Here is a 27,134-nt window from a genome sequence, read left to right as displayed (position 1 = left end):
TCTTTCCATTTATCAAAACTGGAGAGAATAGCTGAGATGCACATGTATGTATATATGCATATACACACCTCTGCACAGCCACTCATACACATAAATACACACACTGTGGAAAATTTCACTGAGTTGCTAGCTCATTTTTACTAATATATCTGAAGTTTCTCTCTCTCTGATATTTTGTTGTTTGCTCCACCTGGTTAGGGCACATATTCTAAGCCTTTAAAGAGGTGCTCTTGGGGTTTGATAGTTTTCTCCAAGTCACTGATGTAGAAGCACTTGCAAATTCATCAACTCCATGTTTTGACAAGAACTCCTCCAGCTATTCTTATTAGTTGGCTGGGGTGTTAGTTTCCTCTTGCTACTGTAACAAATTACTATACATTTAGTTGCTTAAAACAACACAAATTTATTATCTCACAGTTCTGGAAGTCAGAAGTCTAAAACTATAGGGCTGCATTTCTTCTGGAGGCTCTAGGGGAGTGCACTAGGCTGAGTAGCATCCTCCCACCTGGGAAAAAATGCATGTCCATCCAGATCCAAAATATATGACCTTATATGGGAACAGGTTCTTTGCAGATATAATTAATTAAATAAAGATGAGGTCATATTGAGTCATATTGGATTTGAGTGGGACCTAAATCCAATGACTGATGTCCTTATAAAAGGAGAGCAGATACACAGACACAGACAGAGAAGATGGTTATGAGAAGATGGAGGTAGAAATTGGACTGATGCAGCTGCAAGCCCAGGAATGCCAGGGATTTCCACCAAGCACCAGAAGCCGGGAAGAGGCAAGGAAGAACCCTTCTTCAGACCCTTTGAAGGGAGCACTGCCCTAATGACATCCTTGATTTTGGGCTTCCAGGGCTCCCAAATTGGGAGAGAATAAATTACTGTGTTAAACCAGTTTGTTGTTGTTGTTGTTTCTGAGATGGAGTCTCGCTCTGTCACCCAGGCTGGAGTGCAGTGGTGTGATCTTGGTTCACTGCAGCCTTTACCTCCTGGGTTCAAGCAGTTCTCCCACCTCAGCCTCCCGAGTAGCTGGGACTACAGGTGTACACCACCATGCGTGGCTAATTTTTGTATTTTTAATAGAACGGGGTGTCACCATGTTGACCAGGCTGGTCTTGAACTCTTGACCTGCCTTGGCCTCCCAAAGTGCTGGGATTTCAGGCATGAGCCACCACACCCAGTGCGCTTTGTGATACTTTGTCATGACAGTCCTAAGAAACAAATATAGTGAAAATCAGTTTATTTGCCTTTTTCAGCTCTTAGAGGCTGTCCCCCTTACTTGGCTTGTTGGCCCCACATTACTCCAATCTGTCTTTCCATTGTCACATCTTCTCTCTTACTCTGACCCACCTGGCATCCTCTTATAAGGACCTGGTGATTACATTGGGATCATCTAGGCAATACAGAATAATATCCTTATCTCAAGGTTAATCAAATCTTCAAGGTCTTTTTTGTCATATAATCTAACATATTCACAGCCTTCTGGGATCTGGACACGAACATCTTTTGGGCATTGGATTGGATAGAAATTATTCTTTTTACCAAAGTTGGACTGGCTCCTTAAAGTGTGAGATATGCCAAAGTTTTATAATACACTAGATAACAAGAACTAAAACATAAATTCCCTGGCATTATAATAAGGAATGTGTGAGAAGTCTCACAGAAGTGAGGGTTTTATAACAGACTTACTATGTAAGACCTGATAACATACCACCTGACTCCATATCCTGAGAGGACTCAGAGGATACTTTCTTCATTAAGGAAGGGGTGCCATGGTGAGCAAGAGAGTAAAATCTCTTGTAAGCTCAGTAGTAACCTCCCTCTAAAAGACATGGTTGAGAGTTAAAGATATTGTCATGGACCTGGGTTTACTAACATCAATGGGAATGACGGGATTCCTGAAGCACTGACCCAGTGGCAGCATTTAACCTCTAGCAAAAAGGTGAACTTAATTACTCCATTGACAGGGCTGGTAACCAAAGTGCTTTCACCCACAGTAATCCCTGGCTCTGTCTAAGAGATCATGGTGATCTTATGAGTAAGACAGATGTACTACTTCCTGTTTATAATCATAAATGGCACCCTGTAAGTACTGCTTATTATTTATAATAATAAATAATTGAGAGCTGGTAAGCAGAAGGCCGATTTTAGCCACCTCAAAGGAAATCTGAGGTCCCCATCAAGTTTCCAAACTTAGACAGTTACAGATAAACAGTAGAACTGATTGCAGGGGAAGCCAGACTCTTTAAGACCCTGAAAAGTCAGCACAAGTAGATACCATTAATATTTCTCAAATCCTTTCTCAGAGGTGCCAAAGGCCATTAAGTAGAGCAAATGTCCACCAGGGAAAGAGAAATACTCAGATCTTTTGAATGTTGTTGCACACAGAACCTGAGTAGGCACTGATAATACTTTGAGTCTCTATGTTACTACAGTCAAAATATCACTATGGCCCACCCTGTTCGGGTGAGTGTACATGAAAGAGAGATTTCAAGGGTAGCACTGGCTCAGGTTCATCTCACTACGGGTTCGGTGGGTCCAGAGGACCATAGAGGGTCTACCATCCATAGTGGGTCCACTATGATCATTTCCCTAGCCTGTGACATCTTGACAGTGATGTATATCCTTGGTAGTTGGAAGACACACACTTTACTTTCTTGATCCAAGAAGAAAGAATCATTACAGTAGGACGGGCCAAGAATATTGAGGTGTTTCTTTCCCATTTAGCAATCAAACAAATCCAGACACCCTTACTTGTTTATCTCGGCCTTTACAAATCTATTTTCTGCATGCATTGCAGGAGTATGCTGACTAATAATTATTTTGATAGGATTGATAGGATTAGGCAAATATTGCAGATATACTTATTCAACAGCCATTCCAACCCCTTGTCTCTTGCCTTGAACTTCTGTAGAATCTAGAATGTGAAAAGCTCACATTTTCAGCAAGGAGGCGATGTCCAGCTCTGACCAGTGAGATGTAGCTAGAAGATCCTGAGTAAAACATTGCTTCCTAAAGAAAGCCACATGCCCTTTGCTGTTCTCCCTTCTTCCTGCCTGGAATGCAGATGTGGTACTAGAGAGTCAGCAGACACTATAAGCCTATGAGAATGAAAGCCACATATTAAAGACAGCAGAACAGCTAGAGGGAAGGAACCTGGTCTCTTGATGACATCTTTGAGTCATTGTACCTACTCCTGGACTTTTTGCATAAGTCACTATGGTAGGATTAGCTATTACTCACAGCTTAACACCTTAACACAATCCTAACAGAAACAGTAGGATTGTCTGTATTCCCTCCAAATTCCCCCCTTTCAAGCCTCAAGTGGTGCCCTCTTGCCTACCAAGCAGAGAAAAGCTTACTGAGTGAGCAAATCCATATTTTGTGCTATAATCATAACCATGTTCAAGATATTTAAAATGTTGCTCATTCCTTGGCTTCATTTTTCTCCTTGCTTTAATTATCAGGAGGAAGATTGAGTGCTTATATAGTCAAGGAGAAAGTAGGACTGAAACTGAGCACTTGCTTTTTTTCACGTAGAATATATGATAAATTCATCAGCAGAGAATGAGTTTGGGGAAATCTTTATTTAATAACCGTCTAATCTTGAATATGCCACATAATCCTCTGAATCTGTTTCCTCTCTTGTAAATTAGGGAGAAAATATTGATGCCCACTATACCAGTTGTAAGGAGACTACATTGAAACAGGAAAGGTATAGGAGAAGGCCGTGGAATCTGCAGGATTCCTGACAAACATTTTAGCCAGAGTGGCCTTGCTTCCTCGGGGTCTACTCCTCTGAAGGTCAAGGAACATCTCATTTCTCTCTCTAGTGACAACCTGCCCAGCACAGAACAGGAGTTGTTTTGGAGGCTTGATGAATGAATCAATTAATGATTAAATGGATGACTGAATAAATGAACTGTGGTGGAAAGAAAGAAAACAGAAGATGACGCCACCAAATTAAGCATATTCCATGCTGGTTCCATGGCTTCCTGCACAGAAACGGGTTTTTACATCCTTGAAAGCCTGGGGCTCACCCTTCTCAGAATCACTTTTCTTTAAAAATGACTGCTAAAAGAAATAATTGTGAAAGCAGGAACTTTATGTTTAGCATAAAAAGGACTCTCACTAAGAATGACTCAAGCCTCACAGTCACTCTCAGCCAAGACCTGCAGGGAAAGGCCCATTTTACTACAGAGGGAGTGAGAGGAAGGCAGGGGAACGGGAGGCAGGGGAACCCCAGGAAGGCTGAACTGGAGAAGGAAGCAGGTTTGTTGGTTCCTTGTGTGGCTCCTTTAGCCTTTTAGAGATTAATGGAGAGCAATTCAAGGTCTAAGCTTAGTCTCAAAACAGAGTCCACAGGACAGGAAGTGGAAGCCCTTCTCTGCCTCTAACCGGATGTGAATACGCCCATACGTGCACACCTGCGTGCCTGCGTGCTGAGTGCGTGCCTGTGCAGATGAACAGATGAGATGGAGCACCATGAGCGCCTCACCAGGCTGGACAGGACCTGGGGTAATAAATGTGATCACAGTTGTCTTTTACTGAGCACTTACTCTGCAACCGGCTTCTTACATTATCTCACTAACCTTCCAGGCGGCCAGCAAGGGAAGTTTGATCATCTTCGTGTGCAGGCAAACGAGTGGATGCCCTGAGGTTCCTATCTTGTTTATTATTATTATTATTATTATTATTATTATTATTATTATACTTTAAGTTCTAGGGTACATGTGCACAACGTGCAGGTTTGTTAAGACTGGATTAAGAAAATGTGGCACATATACACCATGGAATACTATGCAGCCATAAAAAAGGATGAGTTCATGTCCTTTGTAGGGACACGGATGCAGCTGGAAACCATCATTCTCAGCAAACTATCGCAATAATAGAAAACCAAACACCACATGTTCTTACTCATAGGTTCTCAGCTTCTTAAAGGCTACAGAGAAAGTGTGTTACAGACCTAGGATTCAGACCTAGTAGAGAAATCCGGAGCATGCAGACAGAAAGAAAGGGTCTTCTGGGAATGGGAAGGGACTCACGTTTTTAAAGTGCCGGTTGTGTGTGATCACTGCGGTCAGCGTTTCTTATTAGTGGGCTCATATTTATAGCAGCCCTGGTGGATCAGTATTATTGGCCCAGCTTCAGAAGCAAGAAACAAGCCTGGAGATATCAGGTATACTGCCCAAAGTCGAAAAGATGGTAAACCACAGAACCGGAATTGAGCCCAACTTGATTTCAAAGTTGTGTTCTCACCCATTAGGCAAAGGTGCCAGGCTTGGGTTCAGGATGAGACCCCTACCTTCCTTGAAGAAAGAGGACAATTTCTTCAGTATCAGAGTTATTTTTCTCTCAGGAGAGCTAGGAACACTTAATTCGATACTGGGAGCAGTACTAGGATAAAATCAAACCCTCCATCCCTAGATATGTGCAGTGGAGACCAACCTATTACTCCGGGGGCAGTGTCAGGAGCCCATGGCCTTTTTGGGCTTCACACTTCATGGTGAAGAAGGGACTGCATACCAAGCCAGAAGTGTGCCCTGTTTCAGACAGGATGAATTCTACCTGCCTCAAGGCTTGGGTGTGCAGATGGAGTCTGCATTTGGGAACAAGGTCCCTATTCCACCAAGGATTTGGAGAGGTGACTCAGCAGCAGACTGCTGTGGAAGGCAAAGTCAAGGCAGTCAACCCTGCCTCTGAGGCTGGAGTGCTGTGTGACCTCAGACAATTTCCTTCCCCTCCCTGGACCTCAGCACCTTTTAATTTACCTATCAGTCTCTGAGTTGCTTCGGCTCTGACAATCTAGGACTTCCAAGAATAACACAACTGGTCATGAGGAATAAATCAATGTAAAGGGAAATTCAATTTGACTTCTTCTTTTCCTAACTGAATACCCTTGATTTCTTTCTCTTGCCTGATTGCCCTAGCCAGAACTTCCAACACTATGTTGAATAGGAGTGGTGAGAGAGGGCATCCCTGTCTTGTACCAGTTTTCAAAAGGAATTTTTCCAGTTTTTGCCCATTCAGTATGATATTAGCTGTGGGTTTGTCATAAGTAGCTCTTATTATTTTGAGGTACGTTCCATCAATACCAAATTTATTGAGCGTTTTTAGCATGAAGGGCTGTTGAATTTTGTCAAAAGCCTTTTCTGCATCTATTGAGATAATCATGTGGTTCTTGACTTTGGTTCTGTTTATATGCTGGATATGTTTATTGATTTGCGAATGTTGAACCAGCCTTGCATCCCAGGGATGAAGCCCACTTGATCATGGTGGATAAGCTTTTTGATGTGCTGCTGAATCCGGTTTGCCAGTATTTTACTGAGGATTTTTGCATCGATGTTCATCAGGGATATTGGTCTAAAATTCTCTTTTTTTGTTGTGTCTCTGCCAGGCTTTGGTATCAGGATGATGTTGGCCTCATAAAATGAGTTAGGGAGGATTCCCTCTTTTCTATTGATTGGAATAGTTTCAGAAGGAATGGTACCAGCTCCTCCTTGTACCTCTGGTAGAATTCAGCTGTGAATCCATCTGGTCCTGGACTTTTTTTAGTGGGTAGGCTATTAATTGTTGCCTCAATTTCAGAGCCTGCTACTGGTCTATTCAGGGATTCAACTTCTTCCTGGTTTAGCCTTGGGAGAGTGTAAGTGTCCAGGAAATTATCCATTTCTTCTAGATTTTCTAGTTGATTTGCGTAGAGGTGTTTATAGTATTCTCTGATGGTAGTTTGTATTTCTGTGGGGTCAGTGGTGATATCCCCTTTATCATTTTTTATTGCATCTATTTGATTCCTCTCTCTTTTCTTCTTTATTAGTCTTGCTAGCGGTCTGTCAATTTTGTTGATCTTTTCAAAAAACCAACTCCTGGATTCATTGATTTTTTGGAGGGTTTTTTGTGTCTCTACCTCCTTCAGTTCTGCTCTGATCTTAGTTATTTCTTGCCTTCTGCTAGCTTTTGAATGTGTTTGCTCTTGCCTCTCTAGTTCTTTTAATTGTGATGTTAGAGTGTCAGTTTTAGATCTTTCCTGCTTTCTCTTGTGGGCATTTAGTGCTATAAATTTCCCTCTACACACTGCTTTAAATGTGTCCCAGAGATTCTGGTATGTTGTATCTTTGTTCTCATTGGTTTCAAAGAACATCTTTATTTCTGCCTTCATTTCATTATGTACCCAGTAGTCATTCAGGAGCAGGTTGTTCAGTTTCCATGTAGTTGAGCGGTTTTGATGGAGTTTCTTAGTCCTGAGTTCTAGTCTGATTGCACTGTGGTCTGAGAGACAGTTTGTTATAATTTCTGTTCTTTTACATTTGCTGAGGAGTGCTTTACTTCCAATTATGTGGTCAATTTTGGAATAAGTGCGATGTGGTGCTGAGAAGAATGTATATTCTGTTGATTTGGGGTGGAGAGTTCTACAGATGTCTATTAGGTCTGCTTGCTGCAGAGATGAGTTCAATTTTTATACAAAGACACATGCACACGTATATTTATTGCGGCACTATTCACAATAGCAAAGACTTGGAATCAACCCAAATGTCCATCTGTGACAGACTGGATTAAGAAAATGTGGCACATATACACCATGGAATACTATGCAGCCATAAAAAAGGATGAGTTTGCGTCCTTTGTAGGGACATGGATGCAGCTAGAAACCATCATGCTTAGCAAACTATCACAAGAAGAGAAAACCAAACACCGTATGTTCTCACTCATAGGTGGGAACTAAACAATGAGATCACTTGGACCCGGGAAGGGGAACATTACACACTGGGGCCTATCATGGGGAGGGGGGAGGGGGGAGGGATTGCATTGGGGAGTTATACATGATATAAATGATGAATTGATGGGTGCTGACGAGTTGATGGGTGCAGCACACCAACATGGCACAAATATACATATGTAACAAACCTGCACGTTATGCACATGTACCCTAGAACTTAAAGTATAATAAAAAAATTAAAAATTAAAAAAATAAAAAATAAAAAAAATAAAATAAAATAAAATAAAAAAAAAGGGAAATTCAGTTGTTCAGCAACCGTGAAGAAGAGCCTACAGTCTTTATGGCTGTGGGGAGAGTTCTGCTCCAGCTAGTGTAGTATGGGGCTCAACTTTGAGCAGCTCTGGATTTTACAGAGATTATAATCTGATAATTTATGAGTAAAATCCCCTTTGCAGAGTAGCTCTAGTTGCCTGAGTGTGAATCACAGAAGACAGGGAATCCAAGTGCTTTTAGAGAGGGTGTGCCCTCCCTGATGTGGCCCAGGCCTGCTTTCTCCTTTGTCTTGGCTCCCAATGAAAACACACTTGAGTTTGTATCTGCAAATGAGACTCTCAATTTGTCTTGCAGAACGCTAGTCCAGCCTCCATTTCCTCCTATTCTTCCCTGGCTGCTGCAAGCCGAGGGGGAAGCTGTAATTTGTGGGCTGCCCTTTCACTGCAGTGTGGGTAACAAAAATGCCTTAATCCTCCCTCGTCCTGCAGGGCTGTGCCCAGCAGCCAGGCCCCCAGAGGACATGAAGGCCAACGTGAACGGGATTCTCTCCCATGCATTATTCACACCAGTGCTTCCCTTTCTATTTTTAATGTTCAGTGTGTAGCGGTTCCCTCTGCCAGCTATTTTTAGCATCGTTGCTGCCAGCTGACAGCAGAGACAAAGGCACCGAGGCACCTTGAGAATGACAAATGGCGATTTCAATGATGAAAATAGAAAGGCTAATTTTCTTCCAGGAAAGAAAAGGAAGAAAACGTCTACAGTTGCAAAGTTGCTTGGCCTTGAATTGAATTTCTAATTTCTAATTTGGAACATATACCCTGCCACGCACATAAAGGATTTCCTTTCACACACACAGGCTCACATGCTCACATGCTCATCATTTTCCCAGATCAAATACACTCTTTTTTGTGAAGCCTTATCTGATGCTCCCCTCTGCCCCTAATAAGCCCTCCTCTCTCTACATATAGCATCTCCATTGTTGTGATCCTCACCTGGTATTGCAAATGTTTGCTTCCCTGCAGGCTGTGAACTCCTTGCATGCAAGGACTTATTGTGAAATCTCCATTGTCTAGTATTGGGAAAAACAAGCAGCCCCTACCATCTAGAAACCAACTGGGCACTCCCAGCGAGGCATATCATTCCCCTGTTGGACATCAACAATCTCAATGAATACCGGAATCAGACAAGGTTACTCTGAGATCATGAGAAAGTGAGACAAAACAAGAACACTTCATAATTTTGTCTGAGCACAGACAAAAACAAGGTAGCTGTGCCAACCACAAAATATCATATATCTTCTCTCTTGCCTAAAATGAATGACTGCTACTTCTTAATCAATCAATTACATCTTTATCCTTTCCAGTCTGCGCTTCCTATAGACAAGATTTATTGAGATATTCCATAATACAGTTACCCCACTTTCTGACAGCAGCCAACCTAGAGAAAATCTCTGCTTCTTTATACCCACTCCTAAGTCTCCAGCAAACATCTGAATCCTATAATAGGTTGTTTCTAGCACCCTGTTACTGAGTGGCCTGAAAACTTTCACGAAGCTACAAAAAGGGGAAGTCTCGAGGTCAGAGGAAGAGTGGAAGGAAGGAAATAAAAATTTGCATGGTAGTATCTTCCCTTTGATCTTCTACTCATAACTAAGGAAGCTATGTACTAGCCACACCTGCATATGTGTAATTTTATATAAATGGGATTATATTAGTGAAAATGTGAATAAGAACATTTTGAGATTTCATAAGGAGGTCTTCAATAACAGATTTCTTCTAGGCCTGGTGATTTTTACGTTATTGCTTTTTCCATTACGTTCACATAATAGTTCAGAGATTTACTTGCACCTGCCTTAAGCCACTTTTTGCCACTAGGTTAGCAAATTCTTCATTACAATAATTTCATATCAGCCCGCAATTTCTAGGGCCCCGTAAGCTTTGGGGTTGTCATATTTCTGCTTCTTAATGGTTACCTTGGGCTCCTGGCTTCTGTTCCTTCATTCCCCTGATAGCAATAGTCTGGTACTTCCAAAGATGGATCCATGCAAAATCCTCTGTTGTTCAACCCCTAGTGCTTTTATCCTCTCATTTTTCTCTCACGTAAGTCCCTTCTGTGCCCACTATATTCTGGCCCTAAATGGGGGTGGAAAGCATGAGAGCCACCTTAAGACAGGCTGACGTGTGAAAGATGATTATAATTGTCTTCAGTGGGCCCATAAGATGAAAACCTAGAAATTCCAGAGAGACACAGTCCAGCTCAACATAGGGAGAAATTTCAATATTAGGAAAAATAACTCAAAGATATAATGGACTGCTGTATGAACTAGTGAGCTGCCCAATATGGGGAGTATACAAGCAGAAACCAGAACTGGCAGAAATGTTTTAGAACACCAACATGGGGTGTGTGAGTCTGGAGGTGGAGTGTCAACAGAAAGGAAGTGTTGTTAGAGTAATTGCAGAGTCTCTGAATCCATGGGCTTCGTCCTCCTCCACCTTTCTTACAAATACATATTGTTAAATGTACTATAAATGCTGTTGTGATTCATAAGATAAAATTTCACTTAAAATGATCATTGAGTGTGTAGTAGCATAATGTCTCAACCAATGAACGCTAAAAACCAAACTAATGTTATGCAGGAGTTTGTGAAATTTTCTAATCCTGAAAGGCGACTTCTCATTCTTGAAAGGGTCTCATTCCCACAAGGTGGGAGAAATCAGATGACATTTACATTCTTCCCTGCCGTGGTTTGAATGTTTGTGTCCCGCCTCAAATGTATATGTTGAAAACTCACCCCCAAGGTGATGTTGCTAAGAGGCAGGGCCTTTGGGAGGTGATAAGGTGGTGAGTGTGGAGTCCTCATGAATAGGATTAGTGCCCTTATAAAAGAGGCCCCAGGCACTGTGGTTCACGCCTGTAATCCCAGCACTTTGGGAGGCCAAGACAGGCAGATCACAAGGTCAGGAGATGGAGACCTTCCTGGCTAATACGGTGAAACCCCGTTTCTACTAAAAATACAAGAATTAGCTGGGCGTGGTGGTGGGCACCTGTAGTCCCAGCTACTCAGGAGGCTGAGACAGGAGAATGGTGTGAACCCGGAAGGCGGAGCTTGCAGTGAGCCAAGTTTGTGCCACTGCATTCCAGCCTGGGCAACAGAGTGAGACTCCATCTCAAAAAAAAGAGGTCCAGAGAGGTGCCTTGCCCTTCTGCCAATTGTGGATATAGTGAGGAGACATCATTTATGAACCAGAAAACAGGCAGTCAGCAGACACAAAATGTACCAGTACCTGGATTTTGGACTTCCCACCCTCCAGAGCTGTGAGAAATACATGTCTATTGTTTATAAGTCACCCAGTATACAGTATTTTGTTAGAAACTCATACAGGCTAAGATACTTGTAGACCAGTTCTTGGATTCTAAGCATTCACCTTTAACATGACATTATTTCACAAAACAAAGAAGAGACATAAACAAGCTATTAGCAACAATAAGATTTGTGTGTGTGATTTAGTTTGTCACTAAGAGATGCATTATTTAACAAATATATAAGGGTCATGCCCATTAAGAAAGAGGAAATTGTATTTAGTAATTCAATTGTCCATGTATCTGTCACTGACATTTATTTAAGACTTTTTTCTTAAAAATCCATTTGCGTAGGCCACTCAAGTGTCACATGGCCCTGAACTTTAGATGTCAACTAAGGTGAAGCATGCATCATGTCAGGCAGTCTTCAGGAAGAGAAAATAAAATCCTTATGGAGACAGGTGGTTGGTCATTCTTGAACTCTACTCAGGAGCTGAATGAAACAGGGAGCAGTCCAAACCTGCATCAGAAGCTATTCAAATTGGCCCCTAAGTAGGACTTTCTGAGAGCAAGTGCTGTCAAATTTGACAGCTCTTGCTGGATAGGCTGAAGTCCCTTCCAAAATATGGGCATTGGCATTCATCCTCATGTTTGTGCAACTTGTTTTAGAGAATATATTTACCTTCTTACCTAGGAGGTCAAATGGCATTTAGAGAAATTAGAATAAGCTCAATGAAGCCGATTTTTAAAGAGTATATTTAAGGAAGAAATGATATAACTTGCATCTTAAGGTGGTGGAAACATCCTTGGGTCACAAGACAGGTGATCTATGTCCTGGTTCAGTTAATCTACATCAGGGTTTTAGTTCTGGCCTCAGTTTACCATGAGACTGAACCATATCACCTTTGGTGAGATACAGTGAGGCCAGACGCAAATCCAAAGAGAAAAATGGAAAAGAGTTTCACAGTTTTGTTATACTCACAGCTCCTTGGGGAAGACACAGGATGCCACACAGGGCCGCTGGAGAAGTCAGTGTTGGGCATGAGGCAGAGGGAGAAAGGGAACTGTGGGGAATCACCTTTATTTGGTTTCTGGGGGAAGGAAATGGGTGAGGCAGGGTAAGCCAGTTTAGAATTGGAAAATTTGAATAATTTCAGCAGGGTCAAGGCCATCAGTGTTTTCCCTGGTTGTCTGGTACCTAGCCCCAGGGAGATTAGAGTGGGTGTATAGTGGCTGCGTTGTGAGAGGCCGATGAGAGAGATGATTGGGGGAGTCGGCTTAATTAGCTGCTTAGGAAGGGGAACTGACGGGCTCTTAGCCAGGGTCTCAAAAGTGAGTCAGACAGCACTTAGACAATATTACATGGACCTTGACCCTTTCTGGCCTGGTTTCCTCATTTTTTTTCACATAGGAAGAAGGAACAGAAGATCTTTAAATTTTCTTCAACTCTGAAGTTATTCACTTTGGTTAAAGTGTCTTCTGAAATTATTTGTAACATCTCCCAGAAACCCATTGCTTTCCAGCTAGAATATGCTGAAATTCTAGTTTAGTGTTAATAATAATTTTCAAGATATTGCCAGCACTGTCTTGGATGCAAAACATGCCATAGAATGAATATGCAATGCAAATTTAATTTTTAATGCAGTCCTGGTAGGCGAATGAAGCCCTGGTAGACAAATTATCCACCTCAGCATTGTTCTCACATAAAGTACAGATTGCAGTTCCAAAAGGCATGCCCTAGACTTGCCTGTATTCTCCTAACTTTATCTCCAAGGATTCTCTCTCCCCATGTAATTTTCTTGGGGATAATGAATCTCATTGTCTATTCATTCATTCATTCAATTATTCAACCATTCAACACACATTTATTGACTCAAAATTTCTAATTATCAGGTATTATGTAAGCACTGAAGATGCAAAACTAAAGAAGGCATTGCCCACCTCCTCAAGGATTTCCATGTGTAGGTCAGGGAGCTTTTTGCCTCAGCAGACATGTTAGGGAAACTGCAAGAGGAGTGAAACTCAATGTGACAATGTCACAATTTCCAATCTGGCCTAAAAAAATGACCACACAAATTTCTCTGTAAATAGAATGTGGGGAAAATGTCCCAGCCTTCTAAAAAAAATAAAATAAAAATAAAGTGAAAGCAGTGATGTGTGACTTCCTCTTTGTGGGGCTTCTTTTCTTTTTTTTTTTTTTTTTTTGAGACGGAGTCTAGCTCTGTCGCCCAGGCTGGAGTGCAGTGGCGCGATCTTGACTCACTGCAAGCTCCGCCTCCCGGGTTTACGCCATTCTCCTGCCTCAGCCTCCCGAGTAGCTGGGACTACAGGCGCCCGCCATCTCGCCCGGCTAGTTTTTTGTATTTTTTAGTAGAGACGGGGTTTTACTGTGTAGACCAGGATGGTCTCGATCTCCTGACCTCGTGATCCGCCCGTCTCGGCCTCCCAAGGGCCTTCTTTTCTTTATTGCTTCAGTGTCTCTTTACAAAACCCCATGGGCAAATTGTATTTAGATGTGCTTTTCCTGAGGGTAATCTATTCTCTGAACTTTCCCTCATTTCCTCCAACCACCCAGTATTTTACCAAACCCATATTTAATCAGCAAAGTCATGTTATGTGAACAGCAACTTAATTAAACTAGAATTTAAGACTTAAATCATTATCCTTGTCTTCATCACCTGATCATTTATTTTAAAAATTTTGTAAATGTATTTTTTAAATTATGAAGTGTATGTCTGTGTGTGCATACACTCACTGCAACAAATGAAAGAATAGATTACAAAGATTTATAAAGGCAAAGATAATCATCTTCCGTGTTTCTCATTTTCATCCTATCTTCCTGAAGTAACCAATGTTATTAGCACATTTTTATCATAATTCACACAAGTATATAAAAGCATATATATCAGGTTTTGTCTTCATTTTTTAGCAAATTAGAATCATATACCCATTACTCTGCAACTTCCTTTTTTTTCACTTTAAAATATATCCTGAAAATCTCTATAAATCCACTGAAGATACCTATCTGCTTATTTTCTTCATGCATATGCACATAAAACACACACACCAACAGCAACAAATACGTACACATTAAATTAATTAAGGCTATATTTGGCTGCATGTGATAGACAAGATAGCTAAATAAACAAGATTAAAGGTTATTCTCTCTCATTTAAATGAGGTCCAGAAGTAAGTTACTCAGTGGTGAACTATCCAGGCTTGGTGTGGCGAATCCATAACCAGGGAGCCACACTTCTTTGTCTTGCTGCCTCACCATTCTTTGTATGCTGCCTCATGGTCCAATACAGCTGCCCAAACTCTAGCCATTGTGTCTATCTTCCAACAGAAAAAAAGAAGGGTAAAAAAGGGCACATTCTTCTTTCTTTAAAGATGAGCATACAACTCCTCTGCTTACATCTCATTGACCAGCATTTAGTCACCTAGCACAAGGAAGGCTGGGAAATGTCTTTTTCTGGGCAGCTATGTGCCAGCTAAAAAGTCATTTGTTTCATTACAAAAAAAAAAGTAAGATAGAAACTGGGAGCCACTCCTGAGTGTGTGTGTGTGTGTGTGTGTGTGTGTGTGTGTGTGTGTGAGATATCTTATATAAATGGAATCGTATGAGCAAGAACATGAATAAGGAACATCTGGAGCTTGCACGAGGAGGTTCTCAGCAATAGATTTCTTTTGAGTATGTTGGTGTTTAGACCAATGTTTTCCTACTACATTGTATTATTAATCCAAGGACTTTCTTGTACCTACATTTAGCCTCCTTTGTCTACTGGGTTAATAAATTCTTCATTGTAATCATGTCATGTAAACCCGTAATTCCTGAGTCTCAGTCAGCTTTGGGATTTCCATGTCTGTACAGGGTCATAAGCATGAACCTGTGAGTTAGAACACTGGAGTTAAGGTCAGCCTTTCCAGTGACAAGTTCTGGGCTTCTGGATGAACCATCTCCTTGCTGGGCTCCAGCTGCCTCCTTTGTACTGTGAGGAACTCTAGTGCCTCTTTCAGAAAAAGTAAAAAGAGTACATTCTTTGGAGTCAGAGCCTCATGGGTTCAAATCTTGCCTATACCATTGACTGATATTCCCCAAGCAAGTGGTTTAACTGAAGTTTCTTCATCTGTATGACTAGTAGAATAGTAACTACCTCATAAAATAATTAAAAGCTACATCCTGTTACCTATCTAACACAATGTCTGATACATTGTTGATGCTCAATAAATTGAGTTCTCATCACCTTGATTGTTTTATCTTTCTAAACAATTACTAAGGCAATCTAAATTCTGATTCTCCCAAAGTGTCTGAACTCTTAACGACAATAATAGCAACAACAATAAGACCAAGAGTTAGCATTTGTTAAGCAGTATGTTCGGTAATACTAACCAGAAGAGTTTGCTTATTTTTGAATCAGACAGTGTATTCGATTTAGAATTAAAATGTACTAAGTCAAAGTGTTCCAGGTACTATGAACAGGTTGCTAAGATACTTCAGAGGAATATCAGAAGGCAGTGATCATCTTGTGACCACAAAAGTGGGAGCACATCATTAATGCTCAATACACATGATTTCCAGGAATAGACTTGGGGTTGATCCATGTGAAGTGGAGGGTCCTGCTGAGACTGAAGCTTTCCCTTGTTTTTGACAAGACCCCTTCTCTTGTTCATAACATAGTGAGAAAAGCCATATATGAAGGGGATACACGGAAACCAGAGGCTTGGTGGACTCCCGGGGAGGAGTTTCAGATAGTCTTGTACAGCAGACAAAGAGGGAAACAAGGGGGATGAACTCAGGTTTCTCCAAATGTGAATTTGGCTGAGTTTGTGTGCTAGAGATTCTGGTGTCCTGCAATTAAGGAGAATCTATCATGAACTTAGGTCATACTCAGTGTAAATAAACACAATGTGGAACATTACTTCTGCCTTTCTGATACTGTCAGCATAGAAAAGAAGCGCTAGAGTCGGTGGATGTGTGAACAGCAACATATACTGAGCATGTGCTGTATACAAAGTGCTACGGTAGGCAACTGATGAGAATGATGTCATTAATCCTCATTGTAACCCTATGAGATGGATACTTTCACTTTAGAAATGTAGAAAATGAGACTCAAAGAACTAAGGAGGCAACAAGAACAATTTATGAACTGGGCAGATACAACCAATTAAAACAATGTTAAGATTAAAGACAGCCTCAGCTCAACCAGAAGAAAGATGGTTTGGACAGATCGGTAGAGGAAAGGGAATCAGACATCGCTGGGAAGGACTTTCCCTATGGGGGATTTAGGGTTTTGTTTATACTCGACTTTTATTTTCCTGTGCCACTGCTCCTGTGTGTTTTCTTTCCCACTGGTTTTCATATTTGCTACTTCAACAGTTTCATGGCACAGATTCATGGCCAGGTACATAAACTTCACACACTGTCTCTGTGCCTGGAGCTTCCCTTCTCTGTGTCGTGGTGGCAAGGTTTCCACCTGGTTGCCCCACAAGCATAGCATGCTCACGGGAAACTCACCTTCCACCCCATCTTCTCCTCCTTGTTTCCAGGTTCACTGTCTGCCCAATCTCCCAAGTGAACGAGGAGCCATCCTTGGCTCCTACTCACCTCCTCCTGTTAGCTGCCACTTCAGTCATCTGATGCTATGGTTTCTATGGACACTTTCTGTGCCCTCCGCCTCCTCTTCATCCCTCCAGCATTATTCCTGCTCAGGTTCATATTCTACCACTTGGACTTCCACAACAGTTTTCTTTTGCCTCTCTGCATCCAGGGAGAGGGTATTTAATGACCAGTCCTTTGACTTTGGCAAATGCATTTTCTACCTAAGAAAATCGTGGTTTCCCAAGAAGCAGATGCTGACACAAAGATTCATGTGCAGATGATGTTTGTGGACATGTTTCCAGGAGAACCTGGGAAGGGAGCAGGGGAAGCTCTGCTTGGAAAGAAGTCAAGCAGGGGTACAATTTCAGGCCAGGTCTCCAGTCAAATCCTGCAGGAAACTCTGGAGTTGGGATCAACTCAAGTGAGAAAACTGAGCTTTTGTATTCGTGCATCAGTCAGTCTTTGGCTAAGGACCACCGCAGGCAGACCAAACTCAGAGTTACTTCCTGCTCACTGCAGGTGGCTTCGGTAGCCTAAGGGCAGAGAACTTCAGGTACTGGCTGAAGGCAGAAAAAGTACAACACACCCAGAAATCAGGTAGGGGCTCTGGGAAGCAGGACAGGGAATCTCAGGGGATCTGTCTGGAGCACCAAAAGGTCTGCCGTAGAAATTTTCCAGTTTTAAAGATAGGAGAGAACTAATATTTTTTGAGTACATTCTGTATTCACAACCACTCTGTAAGTGGACATCATTTTCCTCATATTATTTGAATGGGACAAAAATAACATCATCTTACCTAGCTTCTCCAGAATTTGGAAGAAATATTCCTTAGTAAGGTTATCTAAGGACTTGGGTGTCCAAAGAACAAAGAGATTAAGTCACTTTGAGTAGAAAATAAGCCAAATACACTTACTTACTCATGAGAAGGAGAAGAGAAATAAGGGAAGAATGGGGAGTGAGTCAAGCAAGTGGTGAAGGATAGGGAACAGCATAGGGTGGCATTGCCAGAGTAATCCCCAGTGATGGGATGACCAAAAGGACATGAGAAAGTAAAATGTCAGATTTGCTAATGACCAACGAAGTGCCTGGTGACACAGACAAAGCCAGGGACAAAGCCAGCAGAAAACTATGTTTTACCCAAGGTCAACTGCGACTCAAAATTACTAACAACCCTTTCTTATGAGTTATTGCTAGTTGCAAGTGACTTCCCCAGCCCTCTCTATTTCTCTTACTCCTAAACAAAAAGAAACTCAGTTACCAAACTGTTCCAGTTTAATGGCAGCCCCCAGTCTAGAGCCAATCCTTGCTTCTTCTTCATCTCCCTCCATTCCTCCTTATTATCCTTCAGCACAAGCCCAAACCCTAAGAAAAAGAACTTCCCTCTCCAGCCTAAAGAAGTGCCCCCAGGTTTCTCTGGTGTGTGGTCTCCCTTGCTGCAGCAAGTTAATAAGGCCAACTTTGATAGTTTCAGGTACATTTTTGATGGTCTGTATCTACAGGTTCTTTGCTAGATTTTCACACCTAATACATTTTGTTTGTTTGTTTGGTTGGTTGGTTGGTTTTGTTGTTTTGTTTTGAGTCAGGGTCTCACTCTGTCGCCCAGGCTAGAGTGCAGTGGGGTGATCACAACTCACCGAAGCCTCGACCTCCATGGCTCAAGCGGTCCTCCTGCTCCAGCACCCTGAGTAGCTGGAACAGCAGATGTACACCACTATGCCCAGCTAATTTATTTATTTATTAATTATTATTATTTGTAGAGATGGGGTCTCTCTTTGTTGCACAGGCTGGTCACAAACTCCTGGACTCAAGCTATCCTCCCACACTGCCTCCCAGTATTGGGATTACAGGCACGAGCCACCACACAGGTGTATTAACCCAGGGCTAATACATGGTTTTAAGCTGTCATGCAACACAGTAACTGATGCTTCTTCCCTGTTTGTAACTCCCTAAACCTTTGAGTGAGAGGTTTGTAGGGGGTTGAGTTTCACCCCAGGATCAACATAGCATGATATAGAAGAAGACAGTAAAGACCCCAGTGATCACGGTAACAAGGGAATTTAAACTATTCAAACTATTGTGTGGGTTTCTGATTTCCATGGACCATGTGATTGTGATGGGGTGGGGATCAAACCAATCTTATGGGAGGAGATCCTGCTGCTTATCTTCTGACACTTATTGTCTTCCGCCTCCTTTTAGCATCTCCCCTGAGTTTACTGAACCCATGGCCAACCAGCTAGAGGCTATATTTTCAGTCCTCCCATGAATCTAAATGTGTCCATAGCCTTGGTCTGGCCAAGGGGATAGAAGCACAAGAAATCTGCCTAAGTTTCAGGTCAAGTCTTTAAGATGGAAGCTAGTTGCCTTCATTACCTCTTTTTTCTTCTGTCCCACAGGCTGCAACATGCAACTGGTGCTGGTGAGTCAGCTTCGACCAGGGGGACAAAAGCAACAACCTGAAGGATGATGGAGGATCCAAACAGAAGGGTTTGGGTTCCTCTCCATCCTGGCAGAGCATCCTCACCTGCCCATTCATCACCTGCTATCCACCTTCCTCAGTGCATTTCGTGTGTAAGAAAGGGAGAAATTAACTTAAAAACAAAGTTTCTGAGTTTGTTTATGTCTTTCTCAGAGCATCTTAGCTTATGCTCTATTCAACAAATCTAGATCTCAAAGGATTTGGAGACCTGAGCTCATAACTAGAGAAGCTAGATAATTTGTGCAAAATCAGGTAACTCATGTGACTGAATCCCCAGGCAGGCACCTGTGTCCCCATTCTGTTTCTGAATAGTCTCCAGGAGTCATGCTCTCCCTCAGATTCTCATATTCTCTCTCTCTCTCTCGCTCTCTCGCTCTCCCCCCTCCCTCCCTCTCTCCCTCCCCCTCTCCCTCCCCCTCTGTCTCTCTCCCTCTCTCTCTCATTCTCTCCCTCTGTCATACAGAGGCATTTGGACTTCTTTTCCATCCCCACGTCCTCCACCAAAAGCATCAACCCCAGAATTCAGACATCTCCATGATGTTTTCATGCAGACTCCTCAACTCAGAGTGTGGCTTGTGAAAGAAGCTCTGTGGGGATCACCCTGGCTTCCCTGGAAATACCAGGATCACTGAGATGGCAGGTTCCACTGAGATATTACATTCAGTCGCCTATAAAAACATCACTCTTGAAAAAGTGGTAGAAAATGTCTCACTTTCAAGTCATAAACCTAGTTTTAAAATAGAAGAAAGATTAAAAAAAAAAAAAGGCAAAGAAGCTCCAACCCCCACAATGGAGCTCTGCACCTCTGTGAATGTGCGTGACCAAGGCGTTGTCTCTGGGGCAGGATGAGGACACTTGAAGAAATGTCTACAATAGGGAAGTTAAGTGGAAAATACAGGCTTCAATGGTTTAACAACAATCCCCTTTTACGGCATCTGGAGCTGGGCACTGACAAAGCACTCCATCTGTCTTAAGCTAGTGGACAAAGAGCCACACTTGTCCCCACTTCCAACCTTTCTCTAGCACCATGAAGAACGGGATCTCTGGTGACTGTATCTGATTGTTTTCTCTAGGAGGATGCTACAGACCAAATGATCACCTGCATCACTTTGAAGATGGACAGCTTCTATGTTCTATGGTCATTTCCCCCAGGATAGAAGAGAGTGTTATATGGGGTTATTATGAAAACACTTTATTTGGGTGGTAGAATTAGGATCCTGTTTTCAAGAAGTGAGCTCCTCCAAGAATGAGGCACCAGGCTGTGCAGACCCATCTTTGGCATTTCATCCTCACATCCTCTTACAGGGTGACCTGACAGGGTAGGCAGAGCTTGAGCTTGCTTCTTATAACGCCAGGGCTTAATTCTAAGCTCCTGCTAACTAACTCAGTAACCATAGATAAATCAGTTGACCTCCTTAGCCTCTGCTTACATGTCAGTAAATGAGTATAATATAGTCTAAGGTTGTTGAGAGAATCAGAAGCAACACTAGTCATAGCCGACATTTACAAAGTGCTGCCTATTTGCCAGGCACAATCCTATTATTTACAGGAAATCTTTCCTTTCTTACTCACAGCAAATCTAGAAGGTGGTGTCATCATTTTCTGTGGTATAGATGAAGAAGCAGAGCTTCCAAGGGGTGGAGAAGAAGCTGAAGTGCAGGAAGATTAATTTCCTAGTGGCCCCCTTGGTCCATGTAGCCCTGGCAATCTGCCGCAGGAATCTACATTTTTGCACCCTACACTCTAGTCACCTGCCTTGCTGATGTCTGTCCTGTGTCTGCCACATTGTCCTTGAGTCTCTGTACAGACCAGATGTTGTTTCCTTCATTAGACACAGGAGGACACTGACACCCAGAGCAGCCTGCCAGGCTCACCAAGTGATAAGTGGCCAATAAGAATCAGTGCCCAGGCCGGGCGCGGTGGCTCAAGCCTGTAATCCCAGCACTTTGGGAGGCCGAGACGGGCGGATCACGAGGTCAGGAGATCGAGACCATCCTGGCTAACACGGTGAAACCCCGTCTCTACTAAAAATACAAAAAAACTAGCCGGGCGAGGTGGCGGGCGCCTGTAGTCCCAGCTACTCCGGAGGCTGAGGCAGGAGAATGGCGTAAACCCGGGAGGCGGAGCTTGCAGTGAGCTGAGATCCGGCCATTATTTCTTTTGCCAAAGCCCCACAAGGCAGGTACTGTTATCTCCAACTTAGATAAAACACTTGGAATACAGAGAGGCCAGATGACTTCCCCAAGGTCTCACAGCCAAGTGGTAGCAAAGTCGTAATGCAACTCCCAGTCCTCTCACCCTGTCCTAGGACATGGAAGGAAGCACAGGGTATGTCCCAAAGGACAATGCTGTTGTCAGTAAAATTGCACACTGATGGAGAGGGTAGACAGGTGTCCCCCTTTATTGTTTCCTGGAAACACCACAAAACACTCCTTTTTGGTGCAGGGAAGTATATCTGGCTAAGCAAGAATTAAGTACTAGGGGTGGTATTACGTATGTGTGTGTGAAAGGGGGTGGTCATGCATACCTTAGAGAGACAAGGGGCATGTGGAGTAGGGGAGGACAGACTCACATAGGGGACCCTCAGGGAGAGAGAAAGAGAGAGAAATCAGTTTCTCAATATGGGCTCAGAAAGGACCAGAAGACATCCACTTGTGTATGTGTGTGTGTGTGTGTGTGTGTGTGTGTGTGTGTGTGTGTGTGTGTTTCATGGTCAGAAGGAGGTGCACAGAGTTTATGCTCAAGTCTCATTAGATTTCTAAGCACCTACATAAAATTTATTCATTTCCCTGGAAAGATACGTTTACTTATTTGCCTCCCCAACCACCCTATTATCTCTGTGATGACAGAGGCTCCGTTTATTTATCTTTGCAGTATTTATTCTCCTAGAGATATTTGCATTTAAAGGAAAGGAAACCCTCAAAGATGCATTAATTTCAAGAACAACTTCTAATAAACATCAGTGTTTTGCTTCTTAAAATATACCTAAGGCTTGATCTATCATGTAGAGAGTTTGCCAAAATGTACCTAATGAGACTGAATGCCTGGGGGACATGAAAAGTTGGCCACTGGTGAGGCAAAAGAGCTATGGGCAGAGAAGTTAGGAAGTTCATTCTGAGAATAAGAGGAGGAGGCTTTAGCCTTCCATGTGAGCATACTGACTACCCAGAAAATGCTTAAACAGAACACGTATTCTGCTTCCATAAGTTTGGCCAAAACCACCTTGAATGTCAGCTGAATACTGATGTGAGAGAATGTAAATTGCCTGCCTGTGCTGGTCCTATCCTCCCAGTATCACCAAACTGGACATGCATCCATCCAACCAGTGCAGCAGAGCCAAACGCTGGCATTGTGATTTGCAGCAAGAGAAAGTGAGGCATTTATTGCAGGGCACCAAGCAAGGAGAATCAGGGAGTTCATGCTTAAGACCCAGCCTACCCAATGGCTTAGATGTAAGGGTTTTTATTTATCTTTATTTATTTTTATTTTTTAAGTTGGAGTCTCACTCTGTTGCCCAGGCTGGAGTGCGGTGGCACGATTTTGGCTCCCTGCAAACTCCACCTCCCGGGTTCAAGTGATTTTCCTACCTCAGTCTCCCAAGTAGCTGGAATTGCATGTGCATGCCACCACACTCAGCTAATTTTTGTATTTTTAGCAGAGACGAGGTTTTGCCATATTGGTCAGGCTGGTCTCAAACTCCTGACCTCAGGTGATCCACCTGCCTCTGCCTCCCAAAGTGCTGGATTACAGGCATGAGCCACGGCATCCAGCCAGGATTTTTAAAGGCAGGGAGGCAAAGTCATAAATTAATACATGGAAGCTATCCATTACTTTTACCTAAAAAGGTGGGACATCTTAAAGGGGATGGGGCCCGCAGGTTATAGGTGGATTAAGAGAATTTGATTTGTGTTTAGTTAAACTTTGTCTAAAAACTTTGGATCAGCAGAAAGGAATGTTTCTTTCACCCATTCCTTTGGGTGTGACTTCCTCCAGACCCCCACCAAGGAAGATATTTAGAACAAAAAATGAAATAGTACAACAAAAAATTTAGTCAAAGTGCAATTATCCGTTTCCCCTTATCTGAGGTCTACATGCCGGTGGATGGTATTTTCCTTTTAGTAGGGGTCTGGGTTTCTGAAAAGTAACTCAGGGACATATGTTATGATTTTGTCTTCAGTTTCTATAGGAAACCAAACATTTTGTGGCTCTAATATCTTTGGCTATTGTGGTAAGCTACTATTACTTCCTGCTTTTCAGTTTGCTAATTTACTTCTCAAGGCTAGCTGGGTGCCTGAAATTTCCCTTGAAGGAACTCAAGATTTTCTTTTTTCTCCATGCCTGGGGGACCATGCAGGCCCCTAAGAGGTGTCCCTGCTCTGTATCATCAGCCACCTCACCTTTGAGAAAACTTGTTAACAGTCCTTCACTGCTCTTCAAGTTCAACTTCTTACTATGGCCAGCACTGGCCTGATTTCTTCTGCAGGCTCATTTTATGCTCATTATTTTACCATGAGCTCTCTGTTCCAGGCTTCTGAACTTCTGAACTTCCATTATTTCTCCAGATCTAATGCTGGGCTTTCATACATGCCTCTGAACAGGTATGCTTCCCCCAGGCTTTACCTGGCTACTCCTATTTACATGAAAATGCCACCTCCTGGGAGGCAATATAGCATTATGGTTCCAAATGTGGGTTCTTGAAATAGCCTGCATTGTCCCTAGTTCTGCCCTTCCCCAGGTGTGGACCCTCCATAGCTGTTCTTTCTCTAAGAGGCCCCTCCTCTGGGGGCATCTCTGCAGGTGTGAGAGCCAACTTCCCCCACCCCTTTTAAGAAAATAACAGCTTTATTGAGATATCATTCACATACCATTACAATTCATTTGTTTAAAATGCACAATTCAACAGTTTTTAGCACATTCACAGGGTTGTGCAACCATTACCATGATCCATTTTAAAGCATTTTCATTATTCCCCCCCAAAAAAATTCCACGCCCATTAGCAATCACTCACCTCCCCACTGTTAACTCTAAGTAACCATTAGTCAACCTTCTGTCTTTATAGATTTGTCTATTGTGGACATTTTATATAAATGAAATCATACAATATATGTGGTCTTTGGTGACTGACTTATTTCACTTAACGTAATGGTTCCAAGGTTGGCCCATGTTGTAACAGGCATCAGTACCTCATTCTTTTTTTTAATTGCTGAATAACCATTGCATGGAAATACGATCTTTTATTTATTATCATCAGTTGGTAGGACATTTGATTTGCTTCCACTTCTTGTTATTATGCATAATGTTATTTGGACATTCATGTACAAATTTTTGTGTGGACATAGTTTTTAATTTTCTTGAATATAGGAGTGGAAATTCTGGGTTGTATGCTAAGGCTATGGTTAACCTTTAGAGCAACTGCCAGATTGTTTTTCAATGGTCCCAGGCCTCTTTGCTCCCAGACCCACTCCCAGTTCTTCCTCTGCTAGTCTCTAAGTGGCAGGAGGGCTGACCCCTGCAGGCTGTTTGTCAGCTGGAAGCCTGAAGGGTGAGAGGAAGGAAGAAGCCCTGGCATTTCTCTCTTCCCTCTTATTTCCTTCCACCCCTACCTCAGGCAGCCTCTCCAACAATCCTGTGTCTCTCTCTTCATGATGGTCCTCTCTAATTCCAGCTTTCCCTGTGTGACACTAGCCTTAGTTTCCATAACATACCCTCCTTTTCTCTCCCTCTATCTGGGGAGTGCTGGGCACTTTCTGCTGGTGATAATCCCCTCTTGGGTCTCTCAATCCTTCCATCACTGGTGTAACTAACCTGCAATAGTTATAGCTGTTTCATTTTCTAGCCTATGTTTGACCCTTAAACAATACAGGGGGTAGGGGTGCCAACCCCCCACCTCACCACACAGTAAAAAATTCACATATAGCTTTGGATTCCCCCACCATTAGTTACTGATGGCCTTCTGTTGCCTGGAGCATTACTGATAACACAAAGTCAATTAGCATATATTTTGTGTCTTATATGTTTTATATACTATATTCTTACAATAAAGTAAGCTAGAGAAAGAAAATGTTATTAAGAAAATCATAAGGAAGAAAAATATACTTACTATTTGTTAAGTGGAAGTGGATCATCACAAAGGTCTTCCTCCTAGTCATCTTCACATTGAGTAGGCTGAGGAGGATGAGAAAGAGGAGGGACTGGTCTCTGTCTCAGGGAGCTGGCAGAGGTGGAAGAAACTGTATAAATAGGGACCCACACAGTTCTAACCTGTCTTTTCCTAGCATCAACTAAATATGCACTGCATACAATACCAATGCACTTCTGTTTACTGACCCGAGCCCAAGCGGAATGTAAGGGTCCTGTGGGTGGCGGGCTACCTCATTATATCTACCCTTGTATCCTGGAGTGCCTGGCCTACAATGGATCTTTAATAAATATTTATTGAATGATGAAATAATGACTAAAGGAGTAAATTACTAGAAAAATTTCCTGGCAACTGTCAAGGATTGTTCTTCTTCTTTCCAATTCACTCTTATTTCATCTCTGCACAATTTCTAACTCTTATTCCTGTGCACATAACCTCATATCACAGCTTCTCTAAAAGTCAGAATGGTGCAACCCATTCTCCTTCCTGTCTACCCTCTCTCTTTGGTGACTTGGTCCATCTTATTTCTTTAATTACAATTTATATGTGGATGATTCCAAGTTCATATCTCCAGTCCTTAATGCTCCGATAAACTCCAGACTCATATATTTAACTGCCTGTGTTACATTTCCACTAATGCTCATCTCACACCTAATATATCTGAAACTGAACTCCTCGAACTCCTCCGACAGTCTCTCCCTTGCAATAAAGAGCAGTTCTATTCCCTATATCCATAGGCCAAAATCGTAGAACTCATTCTTGGCTCCTCTCTCTCAAACCCCATATTTGATTTATCAGCAAATCATCATTGATGTCTTCCTACCACCTCCATTGCTATTCCCCTCATCCAAGACATGGCCATCTCTCACCTGGATTAGAGCAGTCACTGTTCCCTGGCCTCCCTGCTTCCACTCTTGCTCCCTATAAGTCTACTCCCAACAGAGCAGCCAGAGGGATCCTGATAAAACGTAAGCTAAATCATGTCCCCTCTCTGCCTAACCCTCCATGGGTCTCCCATTGAACTCAGAATAGAAGCCACATCTTCACAAAGACATGGTCCTATACAACTTAGTCCTCCTCCCCACCCCACCCCCTTCCTGACCTCAATTCCTACCTCCTCATGCTCATCTGGCTCCTGTCACCCTGACCTTCCAGCTACACTTCATACACGCATCAAGCATTCCCTGCTCAGGGTTTCTGCACCACCGTTCTTTCTACCTGGCATGCATTTTATTTTATCAGACATCCTCGTCCAAGTCACTACCAGTCTCACCTTCTTAGTGAGGTCTTCTCTGGGAACCCTATCTAGATGCAAACCTTCCTCTTACTTCCTGTTAATCTTCTCTGCTTTCATTTATATACATTTATATCATTTCCATTTATACCATAGTTTGTGTCTTACATTCTTTTTTTTTTTTTTTTTTGAGACAGAGTCTTGCTCTGTTGCCCAGGATGGAATGCAGTGGGACAATCTCAGCTCACTGCAACCTCCGCCTCCAGGGTTCAAACGATTCTCCTAACTCAGCCTCCTGAGTAGCTGGGATCACAGGCATGCACCACCACACCCAGCTACCTCGGCTTTCCAAAGTGTTGGGATTACAGTCGTGAGCCATGAGCCACC

This window comes from Rhinopithecus roxellana, chromosome 9, assembly GCF_007565055.1.
Source record: "Rhinopithecus roxellana isolate Shanxi Qingling chromosome 9, ASM756505v1, whole genome shotgun sequence".
In the NCBI taxonomy this organism is placed as follows: domain Eukaryota; kingdom Metazoa; phylum Chordata; class Mammalia; order Primates; family Cercopithecidae; genus Rhinopithecus; species Rhinopithecus roxellana.
Note: the sequence above shows the minus strand (reverse complement) of the source record.